The sequence below is a fragment of the Cotesia typhae genome, unplaced genomic scaffold (assembly GCF_013202065.1).
Source record: "Cotesia typhae breed Kobodo isofemale line unplaced genomic scaffold, CoteBio_Ctyphae contig_4, whole genome shotgun sequence".
In the NCBI taxonomy this organism is placed as follows: Eukaryota; Metazoa; Arthropoda; class Insecta; order Hymenoptera; family Braconidae; genus Cotesia; species Cotesia typhae.
In genome coordinates, this window is record NW_027423748.1 from 8722091 (window position 1) to 8739071 (window position 16981).

At 33.0% G+C, this 16981-nt stretch overlaps 1 protein-coding gene across 3 annotated transcripts in view; it reads right to left on the bottom strand.

Moving 5' to 3' along the window:
• Zfh2 (Zn finger homeodomain 2) overlaps positions 1-16981 on the bottom strand; it is a 166844-nt gene that overhangs the window by 45728 nt on the left and 104135 nt on the right. The gene's annotated exons all lie outside the window — the stretch shown is intronic.

Below are 16981 nucleotides of genomic sequence, written 5' to 3' on the forward strand. Positions count from 1 at the left end.
TTAGTGTATAATATTATATTATAATGAAGAAAGGTCGGACGGCGAAGTGCCCACATCGGGTCGCACCGCTGAACTGACAGCTCCCCGCCCCTCCGTACCGGGTTTCCACCACCCTCAGACACGCTTAAAGCCCCTCCAAGCCGAACTGCGCTGCGGCCGCGAAGCCCCAGCGCAGATCGGGTGGGAGATCAAGGGGCGGAGTTAATAACTCGCGGTGGGCGGGGAAAACTCGCGCAAGTACCTCGCGAATGTGTGAGCCAAGTAGCGGGGACCGAGATGTGTCGGTGTTTATATATATATATATATATATATATGTTTTGGTTGTTATCTGTGTGAGAGGAGCAGAGATGCTGCGCCAAGCGGCGATAAGATTGAGATGACAGTGGGGGTGGACAATGCTTACAATCACAATCACAATCACTATCACAATGTAATGGTAATGTCGAGAGAGAGGAGGAATTTTTCCTACCTCAAGACGAGAGATGAGGATGAGGCTTTGCCGGACTAGACTCGGGACTGAGAAAGAGGAAGAGGAGATCTGGATCTGGAGCTAGATCTGGTCGAGGCTCTACTCCAGTTATGCTAACGCTGATCATCGGAATAAGCAGCTGGTATGATAAGGTTCTTGATGCTTATGCTTTGGTTCGGAATCAAAGCTCTCGCGACGGATATCGCCGGTAATGGTCCTCACCCCCGCGGACTCCGGATAAGAGAGGAAGAGATCCGCCGGCTAGTTTTCCCTGTTTTTGATCGATTATTGATAATTAGGGTCAGGAATTTCGCAGTTGTTTTAATGAGCATTCATATGTTTAACCTCAAATTTGAGTAAAGTAAAAACGCCAACTTCCTGACTCTATTGATGACATTTCTATAGTATAAATAGCCCAAATATAGGATAAGATATATTCGAACATGTATGTTGACATTTATTTATTTTTTTTTTTTTTCGTATAAAATATAAGACCTACTCGCAAGTTTTTTGAAAAAATATAATTTTGTGTTCGTTTATGGTGAAAATTACCATTACTCCATAATATTTTATGGCTAATATATTAATATAAAAATTAATGATACATTTCAATTATTACCCACCGGTACCTTATTGTAACTTCTATGTCACCTTATATGTTACATAGATGCCGCGTAGATTTTTCGCTTATATAAATTTTTTAAGTGAGAAGCTGGTGAAGGGGTAATTGTAATTAGGGTTAATTTTTAATTTTTTAAATTATAACTCGAACTTTAAAGTGGCATTTTAACTTTTTTTGTCGTTTACATAGCTATTACTATTTTAAAACGTATTTTTTTGCTTAAAACTTAAAAATTGCTGCTAATTATTATAAAATAAAGTATCTAAATAATTTAAAACCACAAATTCAAACAAAAAAAATTTCTTAAAATTGCATAAAAAAATCTTTCAATATTTCTAAAAAAATAAAAGTAATTTTTTTCTAAAACCGCAAGTACATTAAATTCAAAAATCCAAATTGAAAAAGTTTTGATTTAGTCAAGGAGGTTTTTCCTATTGTTATTTTAATAGTGCTTTTACTCACTTTCGTTGATATCAAATTATATATCTCCCACAGCGTCAATACAACAATACACATACGAAGTAGTAAAAAGGGACGAAGAAGTGTCTTGACTTTATCCATGTAAGGGACCGAGTATAAGTACGAGATATAATATCAGCTCGGCTTTCCCTTTTCCTTTTAGAATACTGGTGTGATAGACACTTTGGCGTCTCTTCTTCTCTAACCTCTACTCCATTTTCCCGCGTCTTGGGTTCACAATATAAATAAAATGTAAATACCATCGACGGAAAACAAGCCGGCAAGTAGCGCAGTCTAGGTCGCATCGTACGAGAATTTCGGGGATACCGAAATTTATTTCATTGTTTACGATCAGATGGCGAGGTCAAGGCGAAGTGAGTACAAAATTCCCCCGTACAGTAGTATAGTAAGAGTATAGTAATACAGAAAGAGAGAAAGAGAAAGATAAAAAGCAGAGACCAGAGACCAGAGGGTTTTTTTTTATTTGTGAGTAAGAGTGAAAGTCTTTACGTGAATGAACGTCACTGCGCAGACAGGATATGGATTCGAGTGAAGTTGAAGGAAGACAGTCTCTATCGAGATCTGGATCTGGATATGCTGGTGAGGATTCCGGGTAAGAATGCCTTCGGCCAGGTGTCGAGCTGTCTAACTTATTTTCCCTATTTATATTACTTATACTTTGTGATACACTAACCCATACCCATATTAGACTCCAGGATGAAATAACAACGGGAACCGGAGTATGTATTACAATCATAGACCATTATGAACAAATAAAGTTTACTATCCGTCCACGGACGCCCATGGCGAGGAAAATAAAACGGTTAAAAAATTAGGAAACGCAATTTATATCCTATATTTTATTGATAAAGGAAATAAATCTCGGATATTTAATAGATTTTATTTATTATTTATGCTCGGATCTTGTTGGAATAATATTCAAGTGAAGAAATATGTAATAAATTTTTTTTTTTTATTAAAAGAAATAATCTTGGACAAAGAATAAAATTTTGAAGAATTTTATTGTTTTTAATTAAAAATAAAAATTATCAAATTAGAAGAAATCAGGAATTTGTTTTCAAAAATGTTTGCATCAATTACAAAATACATATATTTATCTGTCTATGAGCCATAATCCTACTCAAAAAATTAAAAATAAATTTCGAGCTTAGTTGGTCTAATAAAAATGAGTAAAAAGTGAGTACAACAGAAAATGTGAATAGGTACAAAGGCTGGCCGTCAAAACTGGCTGTACGGTGATGGGTTACGACGTCACAAATCAGTTTGTCAATAAAATACACTCGAAAATAGTATAGAGTATATAGTAATGGCGAGATGAGGATAGAGGACGACGTGCGAGGTATATATTTTGAAATATGCTAATTCTCTAGCTGCAACTCTGGTGGCGAGGAGCATCCAAATAAAATAAAATAAAATAAAATAAAATAAAATAACCTGATGCGATGGTAACGCTTTGTGTGCCGAACGCGATGGGCATTGCTGCGTTCCTCGTGTATGCGTTGATGTTGATGTGTATAATAGCATTTAAGTGGCGAATAAGCGTATATATGTATAGAGAAGGAGGATGAGGAGATGAGAGTATAAAAGTACGACGGTTTGTCTGTCCGTTTGGTTTTATGGGGCTTCAAAACGCTCCGCGATATTCTGTTGGCCGGTATGCGTCGAGGACGCTGCATTCTTTTGAGGGATTTCAGCTCAGCTGAGTAGAGGCCCACTTTAACTGTTGGATGTATATATTTTTAAAAATATATGTATATGTATATGTAAGGACGTAGTTATGGGAGACGGATAGACGTGGACGGAGAGATGGATGGATATGGAGATGCCGATGTGCTGTAGACAACTCAGGGAGTGAGTTTTAACAAACAACACACTATTACTATTACATATAAAATATACCGGCCTGATCAATTATTACTATCGCTAAAAAGTTTTAAACTGTGACGACACTATACAGTACTACAGTAGCCGGCTGATTATTCGGATCGAGGATCTCTGACGACTGGGCATCGGAGTTAGCTAAAAAATTTTGTAAAGAGGTGCTGGGTCTGGAGTGAACGGGCCCATTAAACTAACGCAAAGAATTCCGGGTTAATTCGACTGGACTCTACCAGAATTGAACTATGCTAGAGCAGAGTAGGATTCGAGCAGTAATAAAGGACTTTTCAGGTGTGGGACAGGGATGCCAGATCCTCGATCCTGGATTCTCGCTACAGTGAGACAAACTAAGCTTCGAGAATTAAAGTATCCTGAGATTTTAAACTTGAATGGACCAGGTAGATCTCGAGATGCTCAGGTACTTTTTTTTTTTCTTTAGTATTGAGGTAGGAATTTTTTTAGGAGAAAAATTGTTTTAGTTATTAACTTTTTGATAAATGGAGACATGGAAAAAAATTTTTTTTCATGCTTTGCGGATGGAGAAAATTTTTTTTGGTTTGAGTAAATATTTTTTTTTTTTTGTGTATTAATTTATACATTAAAAAAAATTTATTTAAATCGTGAGAATAAAGTTTATATTAAAATACTTTTAATCACTTTTGAATTTACCAAAAAAATTTTTATTTAGTTGAGAATTTTTTGTCTTGTTTTAAAATTAAATTTTTTAGAATATTTTATTATTTAATTGATGAAATTCCTAATTATTGAAAAATTTAATAAATCCTTTTCTTTATTTTTTATATTACAAAGCAAAAAAAAATTTACTTTCAATATTACTAACCCTTTTAAAAACTAAATTAACAGTTTTAAAAAAAAAAAAATTTCCTCACTGCAAGCTTAAAAGATAAATGTAAAATGTTTATAAATAATTTGTTTACTAATTACCCTCTACAAGGACAATTATAACCTCTATTGTCAACAACTTTCTTTCCCTTCGCTATATGAATAATAAACGATTAAAAAAAGAGTTCTGTAGTTTGTTGTGCAACAAACAATCGATTTAATAGTTACGAAGGGTTTAAATTTTCCCGTGTTTTCAAACTCGTCCGGCATAAAATTTAAAAATAAAAAACACATGTAAGAGAGTGGAAAAAAGTTTTGAGACATGACATATCAGCAAGAACGTTAAATATAAATAAAAGATTGGATAAAAATAGAATTTTTTCTAGAAGTATTAATAATATAATAGTTCATAACCTTCCGCACTAAAAACCTGAGTTACCCCAATCCCCAATGTGACTTGTCAAAATTACACACATTTCACTCGAGTTACGAGTCACTCACTCAGTTGCGTGTACCAAAGGGTATGATTTTTTTTTATTCCAGTTATTACACATTCTAATAATAATTTAGCGGCTCCTCTACTTGTACACATTACTGTTAGCTAGTGTTACGCATGACTAAGGGAATCGTATCGCTAAATTTTTTCGATAATATTCGTATTCCGTGGGGTGAAAAATTCGACGTCGGCTCTCGCTTATGCACGCGATCTGAAATATTCAATGAGTAATATGTTGTTGAAGTTATTAAATATTTATTTACAAAATAAATTTGTATCAAATAATGAAAATAAATTCAAATTTTGTGTAGTAAAAAATTTTAAATTAAAAAATTATGGAGGTACTAAAAATTCGCGAATTTGCCAACTTTTAAAGACATTTTAATTGTAATTATTTTTTATTGTTATTATTACAACAATGAGAATTAGAACTTGAGGCAGGTAAAGGTAACACAAGTAGCCTCTACTGATTTCGATCCGATAAAAAAGGGTTTTGTAGATTCAGTTGCCTCGAATTTCCACAAAAACTCTCATTCAATTGTTGTGCGCGGCGTATATTTATAAACAGTGACATGTTACGTCAGTAAGTTAAATAAAAAGCAACTTTTGAACTTGCACTTGGTACCTGGTATGTATAAATACATTGTATAAAGTATATATACATACAAGTTACCCGAGATAGAGAAAACCGGACTGGCCAGACTGCTGGGCGCCTTTTTTACTCTCATATCCATGCGGCTGTCGGCATACGGGCATAGTACTACTAATACGCGGTCTCATACTATACATAAGTTGTATTGGGAGTGTAGTTATGTTATGCAGTGATAGAATTTTGTTGGGGCATCATGCGGACCCCAATATAAGGCCTGGAGGTGAGCTTTTTTTTTATTTGTTAAAGTACACACTGACCTTTCAGAGCGGCTATTGTGATCACCCTTGAATATTAATTGTAACGAACAATCATGACCGTTATTTTAGGTTTTCGTTTTTATGACGAGTGTGAATTTTATTGGGGCTTTTATTAGGAGGGTAGTTAAAATTTTTGATGTTGAAAAAATTTATAATTTAAAAAAAAAAATGTTAATTTTAATTAAAAAAATTTTTTTTTGGGCGTAAATTACAACAGAGTAGTTTTTGTAATAAAATAAAAATTACATAAGAAAGAAATAATATTTATGACGGGCATTGGGCATTGATGTTTAATTAAATCGACAAAAGCGTGTACTGTGAATGAAGGTTGAAAAAAATTTCGTAATATTCCGGAGAATTACGAGTGAGAAATCGGCATTGAAATTGACTTTTTGTAATTTTTCATAATATATATATATAAAAAAAAAATAAAAGACATAATAAAAGATGGATTTAAAAAAATTTCGTAGGAAATGAATTTTCATAGAAATAGTCAATGAAAGAATCGTGAGAAGCGTTTAAATTTGATGTGAATAAAAAGAATGAGGAATTGTAAATTTAAAAAATGTAAAAAAAAAAAAACGATCCATTTTGGATAATTCAGACTCACATTTACGGCGGTTATTATTTTGTTTAGCAAAAGTATTACATTAACGAATATTTTTTCATTGTGTCTTTGGGCACTTTCGAGAAAAGACACAAAGAAAAAGAATAACTAACAAAATATCTTTTATTTGGAAGGAAAGGTGACAATATAGATCCTGATGCACGTGAACGGAACGAGATTGTCCCACGGACGTTTTTATTTTATTATTCTTATTCTGGATTCTCAAAGAGAATGGAATGTCAGGTACAATGCGGAAGCCACCAACCAGATTTCCATGGAGAGATGGACAGCCTGCTCACACTCAGGTCCATCAGCTCCAACATAACACCAACAGGTGATGCTTCCCCTCGATCTTTCAAACTAAGCAACAATATTGTTCTTGCACCCTCGATCCTCCGGTGTTTCACGAATCGTCATTGTCTTCTGAGCGTAAGCCCCCCGCCGTATTTTTCAATGCCGGGGTCTCTTTAGCTTGACACCGCGGCTTTTCACGAGACTCCTGTCACCATACACAGCAACACGTTGGCAGAAAACCCCTACCGGAGGAGAATTATGGAAAGAGAATAAGCCTTTTAATCTTCACTTTACACTTTACTCCAAACTGCCGATGGAGTTTCTTTGTGTCGGGCCTGAAATTTACCTGGGAAAATTCTGCTGGTACCGTTGATGATCCAGCCTTTGTCTTCGTCTGTAACTTTGCTCAAAACTAAAAAAAAAATTTTCCTTTCTCAATTTATATTAGTCGCCTTTTTTTTAATTTTTTATTTTTTCGTCACACCCGCTGTCGCCGCTGGTACCAGCCAGTCTTTCTTAGTCTATTTCTATTGCAAATAAATTTTTCTCGTTATAGTTTTGAGTTAAAGACAGTCCTTGAGGTTGTTTTTCGTGTTAGGTTTTTATTTTTTGTTTTTGTTATTGAAGGTCGCTGGTAAAAATTGTTTTTATTGAAAAACAGTCACTCACATTATGGATTTTATTATATTTTCAAATTTTTTTTGACAATATTAAATTTATTCAAATTTTGCTCTAAATAAAATTTGTTAATTTTTTTTTGTACATATCAATGGCAAATATTAATGTAAAATTGTTTTCAAAATTACCCAAACTATAATTTATAAATTGTGATAAAAATTATCTATAATTTTTAATTTTCAACAGCTACCTAGTGAAGGTTTTTTTTTTTAAAATAATTATCATAATCGATTATATTCACTTAAAAATTTGCATAAACTTTGAAAAATACTTCCTCAAAAGATTAATATCCTCCAAACGTGATTTAGCTGTTATTGAAATGAATGACCAAAATTTGTGCTCGGTTTTAAAATTCATAGAAAATGAACCCTGAATTTTGAGTCGTAGAGCGAGTCATCTGTAAAAATAGCTTTGAAAATTGAAAAGAAAATTCTTCGAGCGAGTTATAAAAAATGAGAATAAGAAAAGCAAAGAAGAGGATTTGAGGAAGAGTTTGCTAAATAAATGAGTTATGCTAAACAATTCTTGGAAGCATAATCCCTCGGTAATTGTTCCCAGCAGAATAAAACCGGGATAACCAATAGCTGATGAGCTAGAGATGTAGAAGTAGACGAGAAAATTATAGTTAAGAATTGTATATAAGAGTTGAAACTAAACCTCTAGGCAACAGTCAAATTAACGCGGTGATTTCGGCACGCGAATTTTTTTCTAACGGATGCAAAATGACCGAGGGTGGAAGAAATAAATATCATGCTCAAGGGAGCTGGTATTATCGGCTCAGTCTTCATCTTTGTCTGGTTCAGTTGGCTAATTTGCTGATACAAGTCCAAGAGCAAGAGCAAGAAAGAGAAAGCTGGTGGATAAATTAGCGAATAAATTTTTCAGAGCAACCGGCGGTTCATTTTTATTTCTAAATATTTTATTTTTTGGGAGTTATTTTACTGTCCTGAGCTTAACATTGTCCATGACCGTGGGACGCACGGATGAGGATGTTGTTTAAAGTCTAGACACAATGTTGGACCCCCGAATTAGTCGAGCTCGAGAAATGAGGGGGTCTCTTGTACCTCACGGTAATTAACAAAATTAGCCGTAATTAGAGTGCTGCGACGACCGCGTGTCTCTAATACTTTCTCTCTCGCTCTTATTTTGAGAGTAATGATCACTCGTCTTGGGACACATCCTTGTCCATGGGCATTCACGCTCACGTCCGTACGTAGATTAATGCATAGCAGCTGATATAATGTATTAGTAAGTGGGAATAAAGTACAAAAAGACACTCGCGGTCCTAATGTCCGGCAACGCCGATCCCTAAATTATGGGACCAATAATATTATTTTTTTTAATTCGCTAAAAATAAAAATTTAGATTCAGAAAAAAATTTTTTTTATTTTATTTTTGTAAGATATTTCTACTCTTAAGTCGTTTTCTGTCCAAAAGATCAAAATTATGAAAAAATAGATGACTGTTTTTGTAAAAAATTTAATTTTTTGTATCTTCAATATTTAACCCAAAATTTTGATTTTTAAATAAAAAAAAAAACTTTTTAAAACTCTAAAATATTTACTACTCATCACAAAAACATCACTCGCGAATTATTAACCCAATTCCTTAACCCAATTCACTCATCCATCAAAAATGCCCTAAAAATTCAGTAATTTCCCCGTTTGTAATAACGTATGTGAAAGTTTAAATCGAGGGTCAAGTTCGCCGTGGGCTTTGGGGCAAAAAAAAAGTGAAGTGGTTGCTCCTGCTTCGCACATATCACACTGGGGTAAATTTAACAACACGACACACTACTAACCCCAGGGCAATAGTACCAGCAAGCAGAGTATAGGATAGAGGACACACCACACACCTGCTTAAACCCATTTCTTCTGTCAAGGCCACAGCCAGTGTAACTGAAATACATATAAAGTAACTGACAGGACAATGCAACCACCCGTCACCCGCGTGACCATTGTCCATCCCGGGCCATGTCACGCCTCACGCCATTATTATTCGCAACCGTGTAATCCTAATTCATATATCTATTGACAATTCTCACTCTTTATTTTTATTTTTTCTAAAAAAATTTTAAAGAAGAAAAAAATTTTTTCGACCTTGTATCTTGTCAACTATTGACATTTTTAAAAATATAAGCACATCCCGATGTTACACTCATCAAGACCTTTCATTTGAGTACCCACATCAATTTTTCATATATTTATATATATGTATATATGAAAAATATATGAAAAATTGATGTGGGTACTCAAATGAAAGCTTTTGATGATTGTAACATCAGGATGAGCTTATATATTTAAAAACGTCAATATTTAAGAAAGTACACGTCTCGGCAGTCACATAGTGACTGCAAGGTTGCTAGTTCAACATTAAATCGCAAATTGGACAGACTAGACTTGGGATTATATTAGTACATAGTAAATAGTAAAATAGGAGGTCATTGATCGTCCTCCATTCACTCTCTACTCTGACTCTTAGTATTGTATGCGATGGAGGTTCTCGAGGTATGTTATATGTGCTATGTGTGAATATATAGTAACAGCAACAGCAATAGAAGACCGCTTAGCTGTCTATTGTGGTGTATAGACGACAGTAGACAGCAGACAGCAAACAGGAGATAGTAGATGGCAGACAGTAGAGCGTGCTGACACCCTGGGACGGCGGTCGACAACTCGCCGTACGTAGGTCGCACTACATATGGCTTAGCTGGAACACGCGTGTCTTGTGTATGATATCGTATATATCCACAGAGGGAGTTGTGCCCATGACCTTACTCTATTGTGCGTTTTGTTGAACCTTATATCTTGTATCACTGCTCAATATAACTTGTGTTCGATGTCACTACTGTAGTTATGAAACACCGGTAAATTTTGTTCTAAATCTTTTAGATAATTTTTAGTCAAACAAATAGTTATTTATAAATAAAATAAAAAAATTATTAAATAAATTTTATTCAATTAAAAAACCTTAATAATTGTAATTTAATTTTTTTACCAAAAAAAAAAAAATTACTCTGTCAAAAATGAATGACTCATCGCTAAAAATCCTCGATAATATCTATGATATTAATAAATATCATTTAGTCGACTAAAAAATTATTTATTTTTGAATTATCAATAAAATTTACCGCATTTACTCCTCCCATTATTTGTCACAAGTGAATATTTGTTCGTCTCTTCGAAACACACAATTCATTTCGCTGAAATAAATTGTTTTTTGAGCAGACGTTCACGAGGAAGGTCTAGGGTATGATAGTGTAGAGCTCTAGACGATAGATGCGTCGGTTTTTTTCAGCTGGACACGAACCCACACTGCTTAAATAAGTATATCGTACAAGGGGATGCAAATAAATGCGTGACTAATAGTGGAAATCGTATTTAATAACACTCAATGGGAATAACATGCAACAATCACGTGATACAAGTCTATGATAACGAGTTTTTAGTGTGTATATGATTGTGTTTATTACTCTCTTGTAAGCACACTTACATTTATGCATATTCACACAGCGATTTTTATTTTCAAAGCAATGGCGGAGTAATTAGCGGAAATAAGTGTCGACAAATCGGAGGAATTAACAACTTATACAATCAATAATCATTTTTTTTTTTTTTTTTTTTTTTTTTTTTTTCAGTACGTATGTAGAGCACATGTATTATAAAGCAGAACATTAGTGACGGAGGACACGGCTAATCGTTCATGTTTATGTTTATGTTTATGTTTGTACGCATGTTAACTTTTATGCCGTAGAAATTATTATTATTATTATCAATTTGGATTAAAAAAAATTTTTTAAATAGAACAATAAATTTTTTAACTTAAAAAATTTTTATTATTATTTTTTTTTTGTTATTGTTGATGTTATTAGTATGTACGAGTTATGAGAAAAAATATTAAAGAGACAACTAAAGCGCGATAGTGATCCAGCGAAATCATCGCACACAGTTTATGTTTATGTTCCGTGCAGAGAACATAAGCGGGCGGGGTAGTGTGTTCTAGCTGGACGATGAAGCACATGTGTGTAATAGAGAACAAATACTAAATGGTCAGTATATTAGCATTTAGTAATTACCTTATCGAGCGGATCGGTCTGTACCTATGGCATATCGAGGTTGTATCTCCGTTACGTCCTTCGCGCCTTTTCCTGGCACGCGAGCATTTAATGTGTAAGCTTGTACATATGTGTAATATACTTGTAATACCCTCGTGCGCTTTCAGGTACGTTAAATCCCAAATCGACGGTTAAATCGTTTTATCGCGCACTTACAATTAACATCTGCTGATCCAGCCTACGCTAATGCAATAATAATCTTCATGTTGCTTTCATTGTTTATGACCTTTTATTTTTAATTTGCTGATTGTTTGTTTATGATTTATTTTTCAGACAAATTTTAATTTTCTTATTTTTAAAAATGAATTTTTTATTAAAAAAAATTTATAAAATTTTAAATAATTATTTTAGTTAAAAATTATTTTTTTTTTTAATAATTAAATTTGTTTTTACATTATTTTAATTTGCTGCCTGTCGCTACCTTGAACTCCACAAATGAAATAGCCTAGTAGATAATTACAAATGTTAAAAAAATTCTAAAAAAAAAGCCAGTAAAAGATTTTTCTACCTGACTAATTAGTTTTCCATTTCCCGTTCGGTTCTCGGTAAAAAGTAAAAGTAACGCTCGACGGGAACATCTGTTTACATTCACTAACAAAGCATAGTAGGTAGAGCAATTATAATGATAATCATAATCACAATCACTAATCATGATGCCGAGTGGTGAGCAACTGTGTGTACATTATAATAACACCGTGCGTAGAAAAAGAAGGAAGAGGAGGTGTTATTAAAAATAAAGCTGAAGGATATTTGGGTCTGCAAGTCACCGGGCTTGAGTAACTTCAACCCTCGGGCTCTGTTGCTTGTTAGGTCGCCTGCCCAGTTTCGAATCCGAACGAGGTGCCAACGTAATTAAAAAATTACAGGCCCGGGTTTATTATGCCCGTCGTTTTTTGTATTACGTGTGTTTGTCTGCCGGACAGGACATCCTTTTATGTTTAATTTCAATAGTTCGATGGCGCCAGATAATTACTTACAACTTTTAATATAATTTTTCACATCAAAATAGTCAATAATAATTATTCATTTTATTAATTTATTTAATTTAATAATATTTTAATGAAAAACATTTTTCTTAATTTTATTTGTAAATAATAATTGATAAAATTTTTATTAAATCAGAAATTGTAGAATTTTTAAAGAAATTTTTTTTAATTTAATAATTTTTTGAATTGATTATTTTTATTCAAATTAATTTTTTTATTACTTGAATTTTAATCGAACATTTTTTAGTGAAATAAAAGTAACTAATAAAAAAATGATCAACAGATTTAGTAAATAAATAACAAATTAAAAGTAAAACTAGACTAACTAAATAATGCAGAAGAAGATCGGAGTTGATGTATGTTTTTTTAATGACCTCTCATTCTCATAGCCGGCGAATTAAATTAGAGTAAAGTCAACGACCGCTGGTGGATCAATTTAATGATTTTTTGAGTTAAGTTTAAGTTCTCCAACTCCAATATAACAATAACAATCGTCTTTAAACTCTAGACTTTGTAGTTTGTGCCAAATTGCAGCAACTTATCGAGAATGACCGGGTATAGACGATTCTAGTTCTAAAAATTGCTGAGATCTTGTCTATGATTGTGATTATGATTATGATGATGATGATGATGATTACTGGGATTGTCATTATACATTAGACATCATGATCCTGATAGTCGCCATTATTGACAAAGTATTACATATGTTGCGTGTTACATATTACCGTCATCGAATAAAAAACGATTTAGCAAATGATATGCTCTTACAAACTGGTATCGTGAGGCCGGGTCGGGAAAACAACCGAGAGTACAGAAAGTTCTTACAATGTATTATCAAGTATTGAGCCCCAAGTACCCACGAATGTCGCATAAATAAATAAAATTTTAATGAGCACTGACAAAGTAACTCCACTAAAATTGCCCATATTCAATTTATCTACACGGAAAAAAAAAAAAACTTTAAAATTTACTATTAAATTGATGAAAAAAATTGGGGAAGTGTATCTAGGGGGCTGTTTTACCATTAATTTAATTTAATTTAATGGAATATTATTATTTATTTATAGGTTTCATATTTTGGAAAAACTAGATTTTAGATTAATAAGATTGAATGTTTAATTAATTTTTTTTTTTTCGGTGTAATTTTTTATACAGCTAATAAAAAAATAATTTTAAAATCAATAAATAAATAAAATTTTAAATAAATAAATAAATAAAAACAATTTTATTTTATTGTAATTTTTAATATTAAAATAGTAAAAAATAATTATTCATCTTATTAATTTTTCACATTTATTATTTTTTACTTCAATAATACTGCAGTAAAAATTAATAATACTTTTCTATATTTTTTTCCATTGTAATTAGGAATAATTATTAAAAGAATTTTCATAAATAAATTTAAAGTACAAAATATTGTGAATTTTTCATCTCGACAAGTCGTGAAAATTCCGCGAAAAAATTCATATTACTTGATCTGAGAATAAGCAAAGTCATATCGAGGGATTTCGGTGACGGCGAGGATGATAAAATAGAATAAAATAAATAAAATAGTGGGCCACGCGCTAAGGATTCGGATATGTGATGTGATGTGACGACTTCTGCGTTTGCGAATAAAAATTTCGAGGCGGTAGTATATATAGATATATAAAATATATAAAATAGGAATAGAAATAGAAGAAGGCTGGAGACGATGAACGAGTAGGAAGTTGTGTGTGTGTGTGTGTGTGTGTGTGTGTGTGTGTGTGTGTGCTCTGGAAGGATAAGTTAAGGCTTTATTGGAATATTTATGGGAGCCAGGTACGAGACGAATTTTTATCGATCTGTTGTGCCGCGTCCATGTCCTTCAGACTCGAGAGGAGCATAGTTGTACACTTATAGTTAGTACACTTGTAGTTGTAGGAGCTATAAGACTGATCCCCGCAGGAATGGTGATATTTATTCATAAGAGCGGGCCGTTCAGGCATATATACCTCACGGCAGATATTACCGGGCAGGCTGTCGCGTCTTTTTGGCATTTACTGTCCTGTGTCGTGTATGATGGTTGATGATACTACCGCTTTTGGCCAACTAAATTTGAAAATAAAATATTTAAATGCTTGCTGGTTCAAGTATTAATTTACAAACTCATTTTTTTAAAAGTAATTTAAATTTTTTAATTAAAAAAAATTTAAGGAAAATTTTATATTGATAAAAATCAACCAGAAGAGTTAAAGCCTAAAATATTTCCCCGTCTGACATCAATATCGCACGACAGAAAGATATTTGTAAAAAATCTAGGCGACCACGTGAGAAATCTTAGCCGCTAAGGCGTCGCGACGACCTCGGTTTGAGAAAAATCCGCGAGATGTCGACGCGGGTGGATAACGCAGCTTCTTATAAATATATATAAAGTATAAAACTTATATTACGTTTATAGAATAAGAATATTTTTTGCACTTTAAATGGATAAAATATTAAACGAACGGTTATGGTTCGAGCGATTTTATTGTCGTGTAAATACAACTATAAATATAGCTACAGCGAGTACACTTATCAGTTGAATGCAAGGAAAGTAAAGTATAAAGGTGTTTTATTTAGTTCCCGAGCCGGCGATTAAATACTAGCTCGGAACTGTAAACACGTTATAAAAATAAAAATAATATTAAAATTGCAATTCTATTTTAAAATCGCGTAGAGCTCTGTGCCCCCGATAACTAGTAGGCAAAAAACGATGAATAAATATAAAAAGTTTAAGAAGAAAGAAAATAATATACACTCGATAAAAATACACTGCATAAACGTAAACTACCGAGTAAAAAGTGTCCCAAGTTCAATATGTTTCGCGTTTGACTACATATTTCCCTTTCGATGTTCGTAAATAAAGTGCGCGGTATAGCCCTGTGAAAATAACGTTAACATTCGAGGGAAAGGGGAGGAGGGTGGAGGGCACAAGGAGTACGATACAAGCATATAAGAAAAAATTTAGTGTGTTGGTGAGAAAAAAAGTGAGTTACAAAGAGAGTTCTGAGAGGGTTGTCACCTACGGCCCCATTACACTTTTACACACTTGACAAAATGTCACACACATCCACATAAGAATCTATCAATGTATCAACATATGTGTAGGAGTATAACGTGACTCTTTAAGATATACCGTCTTTGGAGAGTAACAGCAAGAGTAATAGTGGGAAAAAGGAATAGAAGTGTTTTTTTAAAATAAATTCTCGAGTTCGTATAAAGCATCGCTAACTAGCTGAGTTTGAATCAATATAAAATTTAAAGTAAATCTTGGGGCACTTTTCTCTTTAATGTCTGTTTTTTGGGATTGTGAATTTTTTTTTTTTTTTGGTTTTAATTTAGAAATATTTTTAAGGGTTCATCATAATTTTTATTCTGAAAATTTAATTTACATTTTTTATTATTTAAGGAGTAGGTTTATTATTGTTTTAAATAGTAATAATAAACATAATAAACCGTATTTTGATGGTATTAAAAGTAGTATGCAGTTGCTTGAGGCATCACCGGAAATTTAACTCACTGTCCAGCGAGCTTTGATCTCGTGATTTTTATTTCTGTAACTCCACGCGTTTACAATTGACTGTCAAAACAATTGTATACAATGTTCTTAGATATCCATGTACAAGTTGGGATACACTGTGTGTGCATTTGTAATTACACGAGCGTGTGTGTGTGAGAGAGAGAACTAAGAGTAATAACAAATCTACATATACACACATTTGAGCATTCGAGACGAGTGCAATCCGCAAATGAGGAGACGCATGAATTCCCCCAGCATTGGAGCGTACCATAAAATAAAATCTCCATACATACAAGTGTAATGTGTAATGTGTATGTATTATTGTATGTACAGTGTAGTTGGCTCGCCTAATTAGCCTGCGTAGCTATTTCCGTTGCGTGACGTCACGTGAGCTCGTTTGCCTGGCTGTGGGCCAGCTTTTCCGCCGAACTATAAACCATATTCGCACCCACGCAACACAATTAGCCACGCCGGAGGCCCCCGGAGAATTATAATATATTCTACAAGCTTAAACACACACTTATTATTATTAATTCTAAAACATGTGTATTATACTTTAAACTTTACTTATACTAAAACTCAAGCATATTTTATTGCTACTGTATTGTATTATATATATTAGGCGAGAGACGATAGACGCTACCTTTGATATGAATTTGCTAAGACGACGCAATCACTCAGCCTCATTACTTAGACTGACACACACACATGTGTGCTTTAGTCAGAGTTCTAAACTCTGAATCCAGATTCACAATCACGGCTTATATTAATCTCAACTATTTAACTCAGATTATTTACCGTTAAATTGCTTTGTTTCTCCAAAGTTAATGATTTATATTTCATACTTTAAACAAAATTAAGGGAGGATTGCTGCCAAGTGAATTTAAGTTGTGTATTATGTAGAAAATTACTTTATTAATATTGTTTTTACTTTACAAAATGAATTTTGGCTTATTTTCAGATGGTATAATTTTATTTTTTTATTTTACTTTTTTAGCAATAATTTATTTCTCAAGTAATTTATTTTTTTAATAGAGAAAAAAAAATTTTTGATTTTATTAACAATAAAAATGACATTAAATATT